We start from the raw sequence: 13705 nt of genomic DNA on the forward strand, positions 1-13705 counted from the left end.
CATGAGTAGCAAGTACACCTAATTTTTTGGTATTTCGTGTTCCATATCCATAACTAAAGATAGAGAACAACTTAGAACAGCAAATAAAATCTACTTAGTGATAAAGAAAACAAGCACACACGAGAATATTCACCCCACGCTATAACTCCCCGGCAACGGCGCTAGAAAAAGGTCTTGATAACCCACAAGTATAGGGGATCAATTGTAGCCTCGTTCGATAAGTAAGAGTGTCAGACCCAACGAGGAGCTACAGGTAGAACAAATATTCCCTCAAGTTCTATCGACCACCGATACAACTCTACGCACGCTTAACGTTCGCTTTACCTAAAACAAGTATGAAACTAGAAGTGTAGTTGGATAGGTTTGCAAGATAATAAAGAGCACGTGATTAAAAGCTAGGGGCTGTTTAGATAAAGACACGACTAAGTTAGTTTTAGTAGAGAGCTTTTTGTATGAGAAAGTTATTTGTCCCTAGGCAATCGATAACTAGACCGGTAATCACTATCGCAATTTTATTTGAGGGAGAGGCATAAGCTAACATACTTTCTCTTCTTGGATCATATGCACTTATGATTGGAACTCTAGCAAGCATCCGCAACTACTAAAGATCATTAAGGTAAAACCCAACCATAGCATTAAAGTATCAAGTCCTCTTTATTCCCATACGCCATGACCCACTTATCCCTGTTTGTGTTTCAGTCACTCACGCAACGCAGACAATAAGCAAACCATGAACATATTGCAAACCCTACAGCAGGGATCCCTCACGCTTGCGCGACACGGAGAGCACCATAGGACAGCACCAATAATAAAACATGCAACTCAAACCAATCACGATCATCAATTAACCCATAGGACAAAACGGATCTACTCAAACATCATAGGATAGCCATACATATCATTGGGAAATAATATATAGCGTTGAGCACCATGTTTAAGTAGAGAGTACAGTGGGTAAAAGAGGGGTTACACCGCTGCATAGAGGGGGGAAGAGTTGGTGATGATGGCGCTGAAGTTGTTGGTGTAGATTGCGGTGACGATGATGGCCCCTGCGGCGTTCCGGCGCCACCGGAAGCGAGGGGGAGAGAGCCCCCCTCCTTCTCCTTCTTCCTTGGCCTTCTCCCTAGGTGGGAGAAGGGTTCTTCCTCTGGTCCTTGGTCTCCATGGCGTGGGAGGGGCGAGAGCCCCTCCGAGATTGGATCTGTCTCTCTGTCTCTCTCTATTTCTGCGCTCCAGATTCTGGCCTTTCACCGTTTCTTATATTCCTGGAGATCCGTAACTCCGATTGGGCTAAAATTTGGACACGGTCTCTATCCGGATATTAGCTTTCTTGCGGCGAAAGAAGGGCTCCAACCGCCTTACGGGGTGTCCATGAGGGTCAGGGGCACGCCTGCCCCCTGCCTCGTGGCCCCCTCGGGCATCGTCTCGCGTTGATTCTTGTTCCCAAAAATCATAAATATTCCAAAAAAAATCTCCGTCAGTTTTTATCCCGTTTGGACTCTGTTTGATATGGGTTTTTTGCGAAACAAAAAACATGCAACAAACAGGAACTGGCACTGGGCACTGGATCAATATGTTAGTCACAAAAATAATATAAAAAGTTGCCAAAAGTATGTAAAAGTTATAGAATATTGGCATGGAACAATCAAAAATTATAGATACGACGGAGACGTATCACTCTTCCCATTGCAAGATAAATAGATCAAGTTGGCCAAACAAAACCCAAATATCGGAGAAGAAATATGAGGCTATAAGCAATCATGCATATAAGAGATCAAAGAAGACTCAAGTAACTTTCATGGATAAAAAGATAGATCTAATCATAAACTCGGAGTTCATCGGATCCCAAAAACACACCGCAAAAAGACTTACATCATATGGATCTCCAAGAGACCATTGTATTGAGAATCAAACGAGAGAGAGGAAGCCATCTAGCTACTAACTACGGACCCGTAGGTCTACAAAGAACTACTCACGCATCATCGGAGAGGCACCAATGGACATGATGCACCCCTCCGTGATGGTGTCTAGATTGTACCTGGTGGTTCTGGACTCTACGGCGGCTGGAATTGATTTTCGTCGACTCACCTAGGGTTTCTGGAATATTGGGGTATTTATAGAGCAAAGAGTCGGTTCAGGGGCACCCGAGGTGAGCACAACGCACCAGGGTGCGCCTGGCGCACCCTGATGCGTTGTGCTCCCCTCGGAGCACCCCCCAGGCGCTTCTCCGGCCCACTGGATGTCTTCTGGTCCAAAAAAATCCACAAAAAGTTTCGCTGCGCTTGGACTCCGTTTGGTACTGATTTCCTGCGATGTAAAAAACATGCAGAAAACAGCAACTGGCACTTGGCACTATTTCAATAGGTTAGTACCAAAAATGATATAAAATGACTATAAAATGATTGTAAAACATCCAAGAATGATAATATAACAGCATGGAACAATCAAAAATTATAGATACGTTGGAGACGTATCAGCATCCCCAAGCTTAATTCCTGCTCATCCTCAAGTAGGTAAATGATAAAAACAGAATTTTTGATGTGGAATACTGCCTAACATGTCATCTCATATTCTTTTCTTTATAGCATGGACATTTGGACTTTTATATGATTCAAACCAATAGTCTAGTTTTGACATGAGACTTAAATACTCAAGCATATCAACAAGCAACCATGTCTTTCAGAATATCAACGCTAAAATAAGTTATCCCTAGGCCATTATACTCAATCATTGATCCATTCATGAAACACACTCGCATATTAGCTACACCCAATGCTCAAGTACGATCATAGTGCCCCCTAGTTGGTGCTTTATAAGAGAAGATGGAGACTCAAATTAGAAAATAAAATTGCATTAAAAAAAGAAAGGCCCTTCGCAGAGGGAAGCAGGGATTTGTAGAGGTGCCAGAGCTCAAAGCAAAAAATATAGGGATGTGATGATGGGGAATGTCAGTTGTGCTATCACATGTGGCCGTAGCAGCACTCTTTGCCCTTTTGGTGTCTCGATGCCAAAGGGGGAGAGAGTTTATGGATTTGTCGAGTTGCGAGTGTGTCTGGTTTGCCTTGTCTTTCTCTCTCGCAAACTCTTTTCTCGTCTTTTGCTTTGGTTTGGTTTGTGCTCATGAGACCTGGTACCCTATCATATGGCGTGAGACATATGCTACCCTATCTTATTATTATCTTTGTATGTCGAGTACTTTAGTAGTTTGTGAGTTCATGCTTATCTCATATGTCTACCTTGCTCACTTGCTACTCTATTGCATCCTAGCTCATGTATATCTCATCTTTGATGCAAATGTTGTCAGACTATAAAATATAGGGGGAGTGTTGATCCTAATGTGTGTACTTTGCTATGCAAAGGCACCTCTAATTAAGTGCACACATCTAGGGGAGCCCGTCTATAATTTGTAGTCTCTAGGGTTCGCTTATTATCTTGTCATTCCTTTGTGCAAATCCCGATTGTTAGAGCATGTCTCTCTCTAAGTAGTTTTGGTGATTGATGACAATGCTTTTGCGGACTAATCATGTGCGTTGAGTATTTTAGAGATTCATTCATTGGCACGAGATGATTCTTCCCCCTCGGAGCTTTAAGTGAAGATGGTGTAGTCTCTTTCGCTTCGGTTGTGGTGGACTTGAGTCGTAGGAGACACCGTACTATCTAGAGGGGGTCCGCATTAGAAAGGCCAGGGTGGAATCAACACGTACACTTCACCTTTGCACCCCAGGTCCTTTCCTCTCCTTGGAGTTTGTCATTTCATCGAAAGTGGAGGTTGTGAGGTGCTTGCGGTAGTACCGTCGCCAGTGCGGTAGTACCGCTGGGGGTCGCGGTAGTACCGCCCCACTAAGCAGTAGTACCGCTCTGTGTGGGCTGAAGAGGGGGGTAACGGTTGGATTGTTTCCCCCACTATAAAAGGAGGTCTTCTTCTCCAAGTTGACCTACCTCTTTTCCCCCAAGCTCCATTGTTGCTCCAAAGCTCATTTTCGCGCGATCTCTCTCCCTAGCCAATCAAACTTGTTGATTCTTTAGGGATTGGTTGAGAAGGCCCGGATCTACACTTCTCATACGTCTCCAACGTATCTATAATTTTTTATTGTTCCATGCTATTATATTATCCATCTAGGATGTTTTATATGCATTTATATGCTATTTTATATGATTTTTGGGACTAACCTATTAACCTAGAGCCCAGTGCCAGTTTCTGTTTTTTCCTTGTTTTTGAGTATCGTAGAAAAGGAAAACAAAACGGAGTCCAATTGACCTGAAATTTCACGGAGATTATTTTTGGACCAGAAGAAGCCCACGGAGTATCGGAGATGGACCAGAAGAGTCCCGAGGCACCCACAAGGGTGGGGGCGCGCCCCCTACCTCGTGGCCGCCTCGGAGACCCCCCTGACTTGTTCCCGACGCCAACACCTCTTATATATACCTAAACTTCCAGAACATAACCTAGATCAGGAGTTCCGTCGCCGCAAGCCTCTGTAGCCACTGAAAACCAATCTAGACCCGATCCGGCACCCTGCCGGAGAGGGGAATCCCTCTCCGGTGGCCATCTTCATCATCCCCGACGCTTTCCATGACGAGGAGGGAGTAGTTCACCCTCGGGGCTGAGGGTATGTACCAGTAGCTATGTGTTTGATCTCTCTCTCGTGTTCTTGATTTGGCACGATCTTGATGTATCACGAGCTTTGCTATTATAGTTGGATCTTATGATGTTTCTCCCCCTCTACTCTCTTGTAATGGATTGAGTTTTCCCTTTGAAGTTATCTTATCGGATTGAGTCTTTAAGAATTTGAGAACACTTGATGTATGTCCTGCATGTGCTTATCTGTGGTGACAATGGGATATTCACGTGATCTACTTGATGTATGTTTTGGTGATCAACTTGCGGGTTCAGTGACCTTATGAACTTATGCATAGGGGTTGGCACATGTTTTTGTCTTGACTCTCCGATAGAAACTTTGGGGCACTCTTTGAAGTTCTTTGTGTTGGTTGAATAGATGAATCTGAGATTGTGCGATGCATATCGTATAATCATACACACGGATACTTGAGGTGACATTGGAGTATCTAGGTGACATTAGGGTTTTGGTTGATTTGTGTCTTAAGGTGTTATTCTAGTACGAACTCTATGATAGATCGAACTGAAATAATAGCTTCATGTTATTTTACTACGGACTCTTGAATAGATCGATCAGAAAGGATAACTTTGAGGTGGTTTCGTACCCTACAATAATCTCTTCGTTTGTTCTCCGCTATTAGTGACTTTAGAGTGACTCTTTGTTGCATGTTGAGAGATAGTTATATGATCCAATTATGTTATTATTGTTGAGAGAACTTGCACTAGTGAAAGTATGAACCCTAGGCCTTGTTCCTAGCATTGCAATACCATTTACGCTCACTTTTACCACTTGCTACCTTGTTGTTTTTATATTTTCATATTACAAAAACCTATATCTATCATCCATATTGCATTTGTATCACCATCTCTTCGCCGAACTAGTGCACCTATACAATTTACCATTGTATTGGGTGTGTTGGGGACACAAGAGACTCTTTGTTATTTGGTTGCAGGGTTGCTTGAGAGAGACCATCTTCATCCGACGCCTCCCACGGATTGATAAACCTTAGGTCATCCACTTGAGGGAAATTTGCTACTGTCCTACAAACCTCTGCACTTGGATGCCCAACAACGTCTACAAGAAGAAGGTTGTGTAGTAGACATCAACTTCCACCAAGAGAAATTTGATTCCCCCCACTAATCCCTTGCGGATCTTGTTACTCTTGGGTGTTTGAGCACCCTAGACAGTTGAGGTCACCTCGGAGCCACATTCTATTGTGGTGAGGCTCCGTGGTATCGTTGGGAGCCTCCAACTAAGTTGTGGAGATAGCCCCAACCTTGTTTGTAAAGGTTCGGTCGCCGCCTTCAAGGGCACCAATAGTGGAATCACGGCATCTCGCATTGTGTGAGGGCGTGAGAAGAATACGGTGGCCCTAGTGGCTTCTTGGGGAGCATTGTGCCTCCACACCGCTCCAACGGAGACGTACTTCCTCTCAAAAGGAAGGAACTTCGGTAACACATCCTCGTCTCCACCGGCTCCGCTATTGATTATTTCTTACCTTTACTTGCGCAAGCTTATATTGTGTTATATCCCTTGCTTGTTCGTTGTGCTTGTTGTTGTTGCATCATATGGGTTACTCACCTAGTTGCATATCTAGACAACCTATTTTGATGCTAAGTTTAATTTGGTCAAGAAAAACTAAAAATTGTTAGTTGCCTATTCACCCCCCCCCCCCCCCCTCTCTAGTCAACCATATTGATCCTTTCAATATGTACATGTCAAGTTATGATATTTTTCATATGGTAATAAACACTATTAGATTAACATTGTACGGAGTATGTGTGTGCATGCACACGACACAACAATAATAGATTGTGCTCTTCCGCACGACTACCTTTTCACATGGTAATAATAACTTAGGATGGATAATATCTTACAGAATGATTTCCTGACATGTTACATTTTTGTGATGCACTGGTCTTGGTATCAGGGGAAAATAAGACAACAATGAATTTTGAATATACAATCTACAAATCATAATAGCGGTGACAAGAATGACAACCCATCTGCACATATATATGATCCCAAATTATAAACCTACATCATACTAAAGGAAGCATAGGCGTCAACACAGCGTCCTAACCTAAATTGTACCAAAAAGAAGCTATTATGAAGTGCAAACAATTATACAAAAAAAACTCTCTATTTCCTTAGCTGCTCCAGCAGGCCTATTTGCATCTGTAATCAATACAGGAGATGCATATACATACCAATCCTAGTTACTTTTTTGTGTGTACCAATAAAGACTAGAAAACACAATGGCACAACACATCAGAATTCATATACAAAATTCCCATTGCTCTGCTTTCAAGTTCAGTGACAAGATGATGGCTACCTACTTGTCATGATGTACTCCGTGGCGGCATAGCCATAGGTGCTTACGATGCAGGTCAAGATGTGTGACTCGTCACTGACCGGTCTAGTCTTTCGCTAGGCTGAAGTCAGAGAGCTTCGCATTGTACTCCTGATTATGAACATTGCCAGAGGGATTCAAAGAAGAGAAATGCAAGCAAGAAGTATTAGTTTCGTGTCACCAGTCATGAAAAATGATAGGTGTTCATTTTGCTTTCTGAACCATTTATGTGAATCATTCTACTGTTTTTCATGTATAAGGAGTCTTGAATTTGTGCGGATGAAAGCAAACATCAAAGCGATCAAACACGGTATATATACCTCATCGGGCAATATGTTGGATGTCTCGAAATCCCTGTAGATGACGGGCTTCTCAGCTTCGTGCAGGAAGGCAATCCCCCTTGCAGCCCCGAGTGTGGTTGACCATGGCAGTGGCAGCATTACCCCTGCATTAGCAAATCCAAGTACTTGAACAAATCTACATAATGTGGTATTTGATACCATGTGAATAAAATAATGGGACAATTCCATTTCTCCCCCTAACTTGAACCCACACCTGGCATTTACCCCTAAATTTTGAGTATGCTCAAATCTGCCCCTGTGCCGTTAGGTGGTGTTATAGAAATACCCCTGAGCGTCGTTTCTGTTAGGTCAAAGGGGTTTGGCCGGCTTCAAGACTTTTCTTGGACAATTATACCCCTTCTTACAAGTGGGGCCAATGGTAGGAAAAAAACAAAAAAGATTGAGGCCCACCGTACCGGTTCACCTATTCCTCCTTCTTCAACCTCCCGACGCACGTGAAACAGAAGGGAGGAGCTCGGGCTCCGATCATTGCCGGCGACTCCCGACGCGGGAGCGCTCACAGAGTACCGTGGCAGTCCGCAACGCCCTGCCGCATCCGAGATACATAAGCGCGGCACCCGGAGGCCACGGGGGCCTCACCCTGCTCAACAGAGGTGCGGCCATGGCAGGGCGTTATGTCGGGGTCCACCCTACGGTCAACCACACAACCATTTGTAGAGGGAGAAATCTTCATCACGATGAGAGAGGCGCTCTGGAGGAAGGAATCGGAGAGGGGAAGCCTCAGGGCTCGGCATCGACGGCGCACTTCTTGTCTTCTTCAACTCCGGCGGCATCGTCTCTCGTGCGCGTGTGGTCAATGGACTCCCAGAGTTCAAAAATCGCCTCCATGAGCTTTGCCACTGTCTACTTTGTCTCCCCGCCGAAGGAATTGGCCTGGGATTGCCCCAATCGCCGGCGCCCCTCTCCTTCTTCCTCAGCTCCGGTCCACCGCCGCCGCGGCCGATCTCCGGCCATGGTGAGCCCCCGGCCTCTACGCCATCTTCCTCGCGTTCCTTATTGCTTCCTGAAGCTATTCACGTCGTTCCCTTGGAGCCGCACGACCCCGAGTATATCCCCCCGCGAGCTCCGAGATCCACTGCCCCACTGCCCTCGTCGCCGTACCTCGAGCTCACTGTTTCCCATCCTCCCGGCCACCTTGATCCACTTCGGATTCTCGCCCACAGCCTCGTATGACATCTCTGCAGCACATAGACCGCCGGCATCTTCCTGTACATCGCCGTCGTGCCTTAGTGCACGCGCTGGTGTTTACCTTTTTTTTTTAGATCCGCTGGTGTTTAACTGCTATCGTTAAAAACTTGTCTAGCCTAACCGTCCTCGTTAGGTATTCCATGGACCCATGGGCCCTCTACTAACTAAAACAAAAATGCATTAAAAAGACAATGACATGTGGGCCTCCAATATCTAATGACCAGTCCTTGTTGACTGGTCTAGCTTTGACTTTTTTTTTCTTTTTATAGTTTACCTAAATGTGGACTAGTACCACTAAGGGGCATTTTGGACAAATTGCACGGTCAAACCCCTTTGACCTAACAGAAACGACACTCAGGGGTATTTCTATAACACCACCTAACGGCACAGGGGCAGATTTGAGCATACTCAAAATTTAGGGGTAAATGCCAGGTGTGGGCTCAAGTTAGGGGGAGAAATGGAATTGTCCCTAAAATAGTAGTGCATACTCGACCACACTGGTCATGCAATTATGAAGAAATACGGCAAAAAGTTTGACTGGACTTTAAAAAATCACTGAGTAAATATACAAAATTGCACAGATTTATTACTCAGCGATTTGGAACCAAATTCACGGTAGATGCAAAGCTCGCATAATTGAATGATAGAATGGTTCATGTGAATTAAACCGGTGGGTGACATAATCAAGAGATAATCTTTAGCAAAACAAGCAGCATGCAAAGAATAGGCGCCTTACTCGAAAACAGATGCGATTACACACTCCATAGGGACATCAACTCGTAGACAAGAACCAAGTGATCATCTTCGGAACAATAACCGACCAACTTCACAAGATTTGGGTGTGAGAGCTGCCCAAGGAAAATGACCCCAGCCTGAAAACATAAACACACCAAAAATCAACTTCATATCTACTCCTTCCGTTCCAAAATATAAGTCTTTGTAGAGATTCCACTATAAACTACATACGGAGCAAAATGACTGAATCTACACTCTAAAATGCATCTACATACATCCGTATGTGGTCCATAGTGAAATTTCTACAAAGACTTATATTTAGGAACAGAGGGAGTAATAACCAGTAAACCAGAGCATACCCAAAATACATATATCGCACTGAGAAATGGTAATCACCAGCCACTCCCTGTGGCCTTGGTAGCTGTTGTCTCCATCATGGACCTTTACCGCAAATCGCAGCAGCTCCTCGATCGCCAACCCTTCCCCAAGATCATTGGTGACACACCCTTTGTAAACACTACCAAAGCCACCTCCCCCTAGCACCGAGTCCTGCCTGAAGTTCTTGGTGATCCTCCTCAGCTCCTCAAACGTGAATGCTATCAGAGGGTTCTTCCGAGCCAAATTGTTGCGCAACACCTCCATGTCATGTGGGTTGGACGGCTGCAGGACATCGTCCTTCTCGGTTCCCTTCGATGGGCTCTGCAATTTTGGAGATTCCACAAAAGATATAACGGAAAGTTGCAAATGGTTCAAAATACTTTGCACAGATCACTGGAATTTTTATCACTGATTTGGTTGGAGAAAAATAACTTGAAAATAATGCATAATGAATGGATTAGATCAGACTGAAACCTATTTCTGGATTGAGAATTAATTGCTTGAAGATGCCAGCGATGAGCGGCAGCGGCCATGCGCCGGAGATCGAGAAGAGGAGGAGAGAAACAAAGAGAAAGTGGAGATGCGCGGGGCTCAAGGACGTGAGCGGATTGGTAGAGCGTCGCCGCTGTTGCCTTTGCCTGCAAGTCGTCACCGCCGCCGGGACGAACGCGGGAGAGGAAGAAATGAGCGACGGCGACCATGCGCGGGGGGCAGGCAGAGGAGTAGAGAAGTGGAGGGGAGGAGGAAATCATTATATATAGCTAGAAAGCTAACAGTATTGGCGGATCAAAGAAATAACAGAAAGTATTGCACTTCGTAGTCACATAAGCCATACCAGGAAAGAACACGAGTAGTGCTTGACTTTGTTGAACAGGAAGAAACCCTGTTAAAGTATGGATTCCCACAAAACCAGCAGTCCCTCTTCGCTCGATTAGAAGGGACTAAATACTGAATCCCATTGGCATCTAACATCTCACGCTTGACCACCTTACTACCAATAAAGTTTATTGCTCAATAAATCATTTTATGACTTATAATTTGTACCACCACACTAATTCTATCATAGAAAACACCGTCTTCCCAGATGGGAAAAAAGCAGGCAATAGCAAGCATATCCAAACCCAAAATGCAAAGAATCAAATTCGGCACAGATAGAAGGATACCTCTGGGGCCACGGCGTCACAGATAGGAGGGTGCAGCTAGTGTAACCCAAGGAAAAAGGAAATCGCTGGCCCAGAAAAGAAAGAATGTTCAGGAAAAAATATAAATTCTACTTACTGCAATGGAAAAGAAGGAAAGGATTGTCAGTACATAATTAAACAAAAAATGATGTTCGGGGAACAGTATAGAATTAAACACTAATATCCTATTCCGAAAAATGCATTATCAAAAGCAAAATAATCTTCCTGGCCTCTGTAACGCATGCCTCGACCTTATGAGGCATAACACAAAACCAAGTCTCTGGAATTGAAACCAAGTATTATGAGGCATAGCACAAAACCACTCTAAAATCTCTGAAACACACATCATATTCCTCCCCAAGGTGCTAATTATTCAACTGCGATGATCTAATCAGATTCACATTTCACGACCAAACAGAGCAAGCTCATAGTATGTTACTTGGTCCTAGTTAACTTCAAGAAGTTTTAACAAGATATAATGCTACTTCTTTTTGACTGTATATATACTGTGGAGCAAAGAGAATAAATGGTCCCAAGACGAAAGAAAGAGAAAAAAGGAAACTTACCTAAGAGAGCACATCCAAAACCTAAGGGGGGCTTTGGATCCAGGCCAAGAGTGGAGTAAAAACAGGAAGCATGTCATTCCTTTGTATGAATTGTGAATTTCCGTTCACTCGCTGCCCCCATGCTGCCCGCTCCGTTCGCTCCCCTTTTGTCCGTTCGCTCGCTGCCCCCATGCTGCCCGCTCGCTCGTTTCCTCATAGATGACGTGGATGGCTTCCTTCTTCCTAGCGACCCCTTCGACCTTTATATGTTCGATGATATAGCCGAAATGCAGAAGCACACTTACCGTTTAGGCCCTTCTGCGCAGTAGTCGATGAGGCCGGCGAGGTGCTTGTGCCTCACTCTGCTGATGGCTTCCACCTCCGCCTTGAATTCCTGCTCGGCCTGACCCCTACAAATTACAAAACCAATCCAACATTCAGGTCAACATCCAAGCTGTTAATATCACACTGCATCTCTGACCATATGTGCAAAATTTTCTTCAAATCCTCACTGTTCCATTTCAAATCATCTAGATTACTTATAGAGTGGGCTCTCTGAATGACCTGAAAGATGTTGTCAGAACCTCAACAGAAAACATTCTGATTGGATATTTATAGGATATTTACGACTGCTGCTACGCATGTGTCGATCTTCAGCAATCCATGTGGGTGCATTTGGTTCACTTCAAAGTTAAAACAGCTCCAAAGATGGCACATACTACTACTATATTTCTGCTTGGATATTTGTAGGATCAGGAAAAGGGGAGAAAAGTTTGGTCACCGCTTTGCCTTTTTTGTTGCTTTATCTTTTCTTGAAAGTAAGGACATCCATGAGATCGGTGCATATGATTGCCAACGGACGGACGGATGATCTCAAGTTCTCAACCAACCAAGTAGATGGATACATGCTACGTGCCATCACAAAAAAGCACAAAAGAGCCACCTACCAATATCTCAATCATGTGTAACCGGGAAACAAAACAAAGGCAATGTTGCCATTCTCTGTAGCATTGGCTTAATGCCATAGTGTAGTATAACTACATGGGTTCAATTAATTTGGTTCACATGAGTATACAGCACAACGGAGACCAACCCTATCAATAATCACACACACATAATGCTAAAAAGAATATAGGGTGTGAAACGCCCTGCATTTTATTTGGCCCTTGAGTCAAATGGCATCACAAGATTCTGATGAACTCAAAATAAATTACAATCTTAACAAAAGTCAGATTGTGCACTTCAGTAGACAAAACATGATTGCCGCAAGTTTATTTTGCCCTTAGATATGGCCAGATAAAATAACAGAAATCTTAATCCACAGCCAACAGGAGAACTACAACTAATACCGCACATGCTGTGATTAATTACCAACACATGCATGGACTAATGGAGACCAAGCCATAATTGAGCAGAAATGTACGATGTGGAAGCAAAAGCATCTCTGCAAAGGACAAATTGGACCTTTAACTTAACAGAAGCATATCCTTGCCACAAGTTCATTTTGCCCTTTTGATATGACCAGGCACATGAGCAGCAATATTGAAGCCACACCAATAGGAAAACTGCAACAACCTCACTTACGGTGACCAATTACCCAACACTTGAATTTAGTTCAGGAAAGCACCAAAGGTATATGGCCACATACCGCCAAACAGCAGCCGCTGGTGAGTAGCCGACCAGCCGGCGTCACCTCTCCCACTGCACCGCAGATCCACGTCTCCGGTGACGACGCCTAACCTCCGTCCACCTTGTATCCCCTGTCCTCTGCATCGTTTCTCTCTCTCCTCAATCTCCCACCCTCTCCCATGATCGATCCTCTTCTTCGCTGCCAGATGGGGAAATGGGAAGAGGCGGCGGCTCCTGCGAGATGGGGAGAGCAGGGAGAGGCAGCGGCTGTGCGGGGAGGGTGGGAGTGGAAAGTGGGGGAGGAGGGCAGCGACCCGGCTCCTTCTGTTGATTACAGAGGCAGAGGGAGGAGACGAGGATACGCAGGAGGAGGAGAGGCAGGAGGTGGTGGAGGCGGAGGCAGAAGGAGAGGAGGCGGCTGCGGGGGCGCGGGCTAGGTCTGGCTGCTTTTCCATTCGTTCGCTCGCTGCCCCAACGCTGCCCGCTCCGTTCGCTCCCTTTTGTCCGTTCGCTCGCTGCCCAGGCTGCCCGCTCGTTTCCTCTCCACTATTCATAGATGACGTGTAAGGCTTCCTTCTGCCTAGCGACCCCTTCGACCTTTATATGTTCAATTCATAGATGACGTGGATGGCTTCCTTCTGCCTAGCGACCCCTTTGACCTTTATATGTTCAATTCTTCCCATAGTTTGTCATACTTGTAATCGAACCATTGCAT

General features: G+C 44.8%; 1 pseudogene; it reads right to left on the bottom strand.

Moving 5' to 3' along the window:
• Positions 1-5478: 5478 nt before the first annotated feature.
• On the bottom strand, positions 5479-10336 carry LOC109760655 (probable serine/threonine-protein kinase PBL16; annotated as a pseudogene).
• Positions 10337-13705: the final 3369 nt, after the last annotated feature.

Source organism: Aegilops tauschii, chromosome 5, assembly GCF_002575655.3.
Source record: "Aegilops tauschii subsp. strangulata cultivar AL8/78 chromosome 5, Aet v6.0, whole genome shotgun sequence".
Lineage (NCBI taxonomy): Eukaryota > Viridiplantae > Streptophyta > Magnoliopsida > Poales > Poaceae > Aegilops > Aegilops tauschii.